Source organism: Podarcis raffonei, chromosome 3 (assembly GCF_027172205.1).
Source record: "Podarcis raffonei isolate rPodRaf1 chromosome 3, rPodRaf1.pri, whole genome shotgun sequence".
Lineage (NCBI taxonomy): Eukaryota > Metazoa > Chordata > Lepidosauria > Squamata > Lacertidae > Podarcis > Podarcis raffonei.
The window spans coordinates 66531558-66537706 of record NC_070604.1 but is presented as its reverse complement, the minus strand read 5'-3'; positions in this window follow the sequence as shown (position 1 = coordinate 66537706).

Below are 6149 nucleotides of genomic sequence, written 5' to 3'. Positions count from 1 at the left end.
AGAATAGGCATTGTAAACTAACTGATCTGGTCAGGTGGACAGTATAGAATCAGCATTGTGTTTTATAGGTGTGTAATATTCTGGAATAAGAGATTAATTTGAAATTCCTTTAGGGGGGAGGTTGTAGCCTATGATTTCCATGTGGAAAGCCCAGCATCTCCAGGCAGGGCTTGGCAACTCCTACCTGAAACCCTGGAGAACTCTTGCCAGCCAGCATTGCGTGTTCAGACCAAGAAACCTCCCCCATAAATAAATTCACACGACTCAAATTTTGGTTTTGGTTTTTGGCAGAATTAAGGCCACAACTTTATTGATTACAGAAAGTGACTGGTTGCATAGGCTCTGGTTTGACTAGCTCCCTGCCATGCAGGTAGCGCTGACCCAGGGTTCCAGCATAGGTCAGCCAAGGGTGAACACCTGGATAAACGGAAAGCCAGGAACAGGCTATCTCTGCCACCTAAATGTCCCCCTGGACTCAGGCACGGGCATAACCCCCTTTCAGGGATGACCAAACCATCAAGTCCCTGGATTCCTTTAACGGAATACTCTTCACATAGGGATGGCGAGAGTGTTCTCCCATCCCTATCACCTCAACCAGAGTCTATCTGCAACCTTACAAGTTGTGATGATTTGCTACGCAGCAGGCGAAACCCAAATGGCAACAGCCAATCAGCCAAGTGGGGAAATTCCTGCCGTTCCCCCGTCCCGAGGACAGACGACACACGACAGCATAGCAAGGTCAATCACAAAACCCTAAAAGTAGGGAGAGGTGGGTGGGTGTTCCAAATGTACGCACCAAAAGAGGAAGCTCTGGGTCACGTGCATGGGTATAAATAGGTCCCTCAAACTGTTTGAACTGCATCCCATTGACCAGATTGCACCCAGCTACAAGGGACCTACCAATCGGGTGTTGTGGCTGACCAATCGTACCCACCCACAACACAGGGTGTCTGTTTCTAGGTGTCACGACAATACATGCCCTCTTTAAGGGAGGACCCGATTAGGCATTACATACAGAGCAAAATGGATAGTCCAACTCTGCATAAGGCAGCTCCCTATGTTTCTAAAATAAAACAGCATCTGGCAATTCAACAGCCCCCATGTGATTTGATTAAGGCATGAGTACAAAAACTTGGATCTCTGCTGGTCTCTGCTGAATATATCATGGTGATTATCAATCCTGGAAAACAATGCTCCCCTCTTCATTTTTTTCAGGATTCAGCTTTCCTTTCTTTTCATCCGCCAGAGATCTTAAAAGCACACAGTGGGCTTCTCTAGACTTGCAGTCTATTCTTTCCCTCTGTTTCCTTGCTCTTGGCACGAGGACAAGAGCCAATAATCTCAAACTAGCATTCACTTTGGTGGGGGTTTTTTAGTTACACTTTGGGAAATGAGATGAGAAAAGGGAAAGTCAGATAGGTTTTGTTTTTTACTTAAAAGTTAGTTTGAAAATCTTAAAGGTGCAGATCATATTTATACAACAAAAATACAGCATTAAATGTAAAGAAGGACGACACAGAGGAAAAGAAAAAGAAAGGCAATTTGAACTTAACACCGAAAACTCTACAGAGGAAATTTGTCAGACTTAGCAGTGTTAACCCAGAAGATAACTTTAAGCCAAGATTTTAATAAAGGGAGGTTTGGGTTCTTTTTAACAAGTACCAATACCACTCCACCTCTAATAGGCCAGAACCTATTTAAGGGTTTATAGCAGTTAGTTGCAGTTTCTGCTCCCTATGAAAACTCAAGGAACAAAGCATCTTTTAATTTTTACAGTGAACAAAATGCAAACACAGAGCATGGGGCGGGGGTATTACCATTTGTGTGGCATGCGAAAGCTATAATTAAAACCAGAATTCTGTCAGGCAATTTTACAATTCCCTGTCTTTGTTACTAGCTGCCCAGGCAACCAATGGTGTAGTAGTGTCTTCTGTTCCTGCAGAAGAGATTGTTAGATCTTTGCCCTAAAAATCAATGACGTTATTGTCTTGATTAGCCAGATGACATTAATAGAAGATGGCATGGCCTTTCAGAGGACACCTCCTTTCTTCTCAATAATTTTAAATAAAGTACTCAGAAAAGGAAGTGGCTAAATTTCAAAGATAGAGTTCAGAAGCATGTTAAGTTGTGCCCTATCCTTTTAGTATTCTTGATTGAATGATTTCCATTGTTGCTGAACTATTTTAAATGTAGGCACCCAGAAGTTAAAGAGCCCAGGGGATAGATTAAGGAAACGAACCATCGTATTAGACCTACGGTATTTGTTTGTAATATTGGTGGGAGAGTGGAAATTAACATAGAGGAACTATGTAATATATTTTCTAAGGCAGGACACATTTGTGACTGATTCAATAACACAATAACCTAAAATAAATAAATCCTATTTATAGAATTCTTTCTGTTTGTCCTAACTGGCTGCAAGCTAACCTAGTTATAAGCACTTTGCTGTGATCCAGATGAAAGCATGCATCCTTCAGATTTCCACAGGGCACAGAGTCTCTGCATTGTGTGATGTGGACTAGTTTTCAAAAAATAAAGAAACAAATATAGAGTTTTTCTTAAAACAAAGATGAAATCACTGAACTAATTTCATTACTAATATCAGGTGCTTATACTCAACTTGGAACAGTTTCCTTTGATTTAGTTGGAAAGGAGAAATAAAGTTGGGTATCATCATTATATTGGTGACACTGAACTCCCAATGACCTCCCCAGAATTTTCATGTAGCTATTTCATGTTAAATAGCTTGGGGGACAAGATGGAAGATGGACATCACAGACCAATGGCTAAGATGTCAAACAGGAATTCCCAACATCACCTTCCCAGAAGGACTAGAGCCATCAAGAAATGATGCCTCAAAGTACCAGCCATGAGGTCCATTGACTGCACAATTAAAGCCACAAAACCAATAGGGAACTCCTCCTACCTATCAAGTTCCTGGTATACATGCATACATACATTTGTCCACAGCATTTGTCCACAGACAGCTTTCCGGGTCATGACTAAACCGCTTCTGGCACAACGGAACACTGTGACGGAAACCAGAGCGCATGGAAACGCCATTTATCTTCCCACCACAGTGGTATCGATTTGCACTGGCATGCTTTTGAACTGCTAGGTTGGCAGGAGCTGGGCAGAGCAACAGGAGCTCACCCAGTGTGCAGATTCGAACCACCAACCTTCTGATTGGCAAGCCCAAGAGGCTCAGTAGTTTAGACTGCAGCACCACCCACGTCCCTCTTGAAATATTTACTTATTAGGCATGCACTATTGGTCCCTGTGGAGAAATCCCTCTGCACAGCATCTACAACGAGGAGACTCTTTAGTAGGACCATTTCATACTTAGCTTAGGCTACACCCCAGCATCCTCTGATTCCCTTGCACGAGTGCCACACACATTGCTCAAAGGAAAGCTAAAATGTACATATAATTTCAGGGCATGTTCTTCCACTCAGGGGCATAGCGTGGGGGGACGGACATGCTGCTCACTCTGCCCTCCTCAAGCCAATGCTGGTGTCACTTCGGTGGTGAGGACTGGCCTAGCACAGTGGGCTCCTTTGCCTTCCATGCCCCACGTATCCACTGCTGCTTCCACTCCGTAGCTACAGGGAAACACCCAATGCCACGGTGATAGTTGTTTTGTTGCACAGCTAACATTAGATGAATTTTTATTTTATGTACATTTCCATTTTAAAAAATCTACTGTGCTTAAATCCTTTGCAACAAAATTGGGGTGTTCATTCCAATAGTAGTGATCTATAGTGGCCCAATTTCTACTTGTCACTTGAGACGTTGGGGGATTTTACGGAAATTTTGGCATAAATCATGTCTTCACATATCGCAAACCTTGCTTTGGAATGTTGCATCTGTGGCACTCTTCCACAGAGCATGTTCCTATGGTAGAAAGGTGGGGCCAGTTCTTAAAAAGAAGGAGGAGGAGGAAGAAGTAGAAGTAGAAGAAGAGGAGTCTCAAAGCGGCTAACATTCTCCTTTCCCTTCCTCCCCCACAACAAACACTCTGTGAGGTGAGTGGGGCTGAGAGACTTCAAAGAAGTGTGACTGGCCCAAGGTCACCCAGCAGCTGCATGTGGAGGAGCGGAGACACAAACCCGGTTCCCCAGATTACGAGACTACCGCTCTTAACCACTACACCAAACTGGCTCTCAAGGGTTAGGAGGATTTGTTTATGTGTAAAACTGAGTAAGTAATAAGGGGGGGGGGGCAGTTTTTTCTGCAGAAATTCCAAATGTCATCACAAACAAGCTGTAGACAGTTCATTACATTAATTTGCATAGTCCCTGAGGTTTCCTGTAATATGCCCTCAGTTTTCATGTCAACATCCCCCCCATCGCAAATTCCTTGAATGTACATGTCCCACTTGAGGGGTTGGGGACTCATCTTATTCTATTTTGACATTCTATCAGTCTGTGCTGGTCTTGAACCAGCAACCTTAGGAATGAAAAGTTCATACCAGCACATGGGGAAGGAAGCAAAGAAAAAGAAAAATAATATCTGCCAATATGCTATAAGAGTACAGCATTCCCCCCCCCCACACACCCCGCCAGCAATCCAGCAATGCTTTTTTGGCAACCACTATATGAACTGCTTATGCAATGTAGAAGGATTAAGCAAACTGGCATAAGGTTGCTTTAATTCCTGTGAGTGCGTTTAATCCCAGAGTGTTTATTTATAAGAACTGAACACAGTTTAATCATAAATGGGGGAGGGTCTCTTATAGGGATGGAAAATAAGAACTTTATAGGGTAATACATCAGTAGCTGGAACCATTTGAACTTGTAGTTTTTGTCATATTTCAAACTCTGAATGTACTCAAATTAAAAACCTAAACTTCTTGTGTATTAATTTATTCACATATTTGAAACCTGTACTTTGGTTCAAAAATATCTAAAAGGTGGCTTACTAAAATTTTGAAATACATAATACAAAAGAAAATAATCAAAACCCATAATTTTTCCTTTAAAAGCCCATACACAATAAAAAATAACAATAAAAAAGGAAACTGATAACTACTTGAAAGTAGCAGCAGGAGCTGATAGAAAACTCTGACAATCCCAAATGATTGCAGGGGGCAGGGACTGTCCATGCTCAGTACCTAATGATCTGTACAGATAGGGTAGACTGTGAATCTTCCTCAGGTGAAACCAACAACATTGGTGCCATTGCTGAGTGGGCTCTGTCTTATGTAGCCCTCCACCATAACACCAATGACAGTGGGACCTAGAGCACTGCCATGAAGAAAGATCTTAAAATGCAGGCAGATTCATGTGAGAGATTGAGGTCTTTATTGTATTCTTGATTTCAATCATTCAGGGTCTTATAGATCAAAGCCAGTACTTTGAACTGAGCCCAGGAACCAACTGGAAGCTGACAAAGTTACTGTTGACAAAGGCAGTTTCATGTAGAGCATTCTGCAATAATCTAGTCTTGATGTCACTAACATATGAATCCATCACTTAGGAGTCTCCCATCCACCTCAAAGCTAAGGCAGCAAACTTGTTCAAAATACAGACTAAAAAGGGCCAAGATAATCGGCATCATTCAAATATCCCTGAAGCTAGGTTAACACAACCTGCCAATGGTTGAAACTTGCTTTAATGGTCTCCTTGTTAAATAAAACCAAAATGTTCTTCCTGAGCTTATGACAGCCATGGATTTGGGCGGCGGGAGAATAACACAATTTCCAGAGAATAATGCAAATGTTTGAAATAGTTGTACATCAACTATGAAAGTTGCAGCTGGATACAGGGTAGGGGTGGTAAATGTTTGACACTTTGTAGACGTCCAATTCGACAAATAAATTGCCACCAATTAACAAACAGAGTGATGTTCAAGTAAACACGCAATAAAGGCTTTAAACATGTCACACACAATGTTGTTGTCTGCACCTTAAATCTGGTTGCCTCATATAGAGCTCTGGAACAAAGTTTAATCAGGTCTAGCTATCCCTTTACTTTTTTAAAAAACAGTCACATTTGAAGACTCTGCCCTAAATTGTTGTCTTGGGGTTTTTTGTTTTGCCATACCCTTACAATGAATTGAGTTGAAAGCTTGTTTTAGCAACAAGCACAAAGCTTACTAAGTAACAACGGCCTTATAAACTGCCACACCAGTCTCTGAAAAGGATGAGG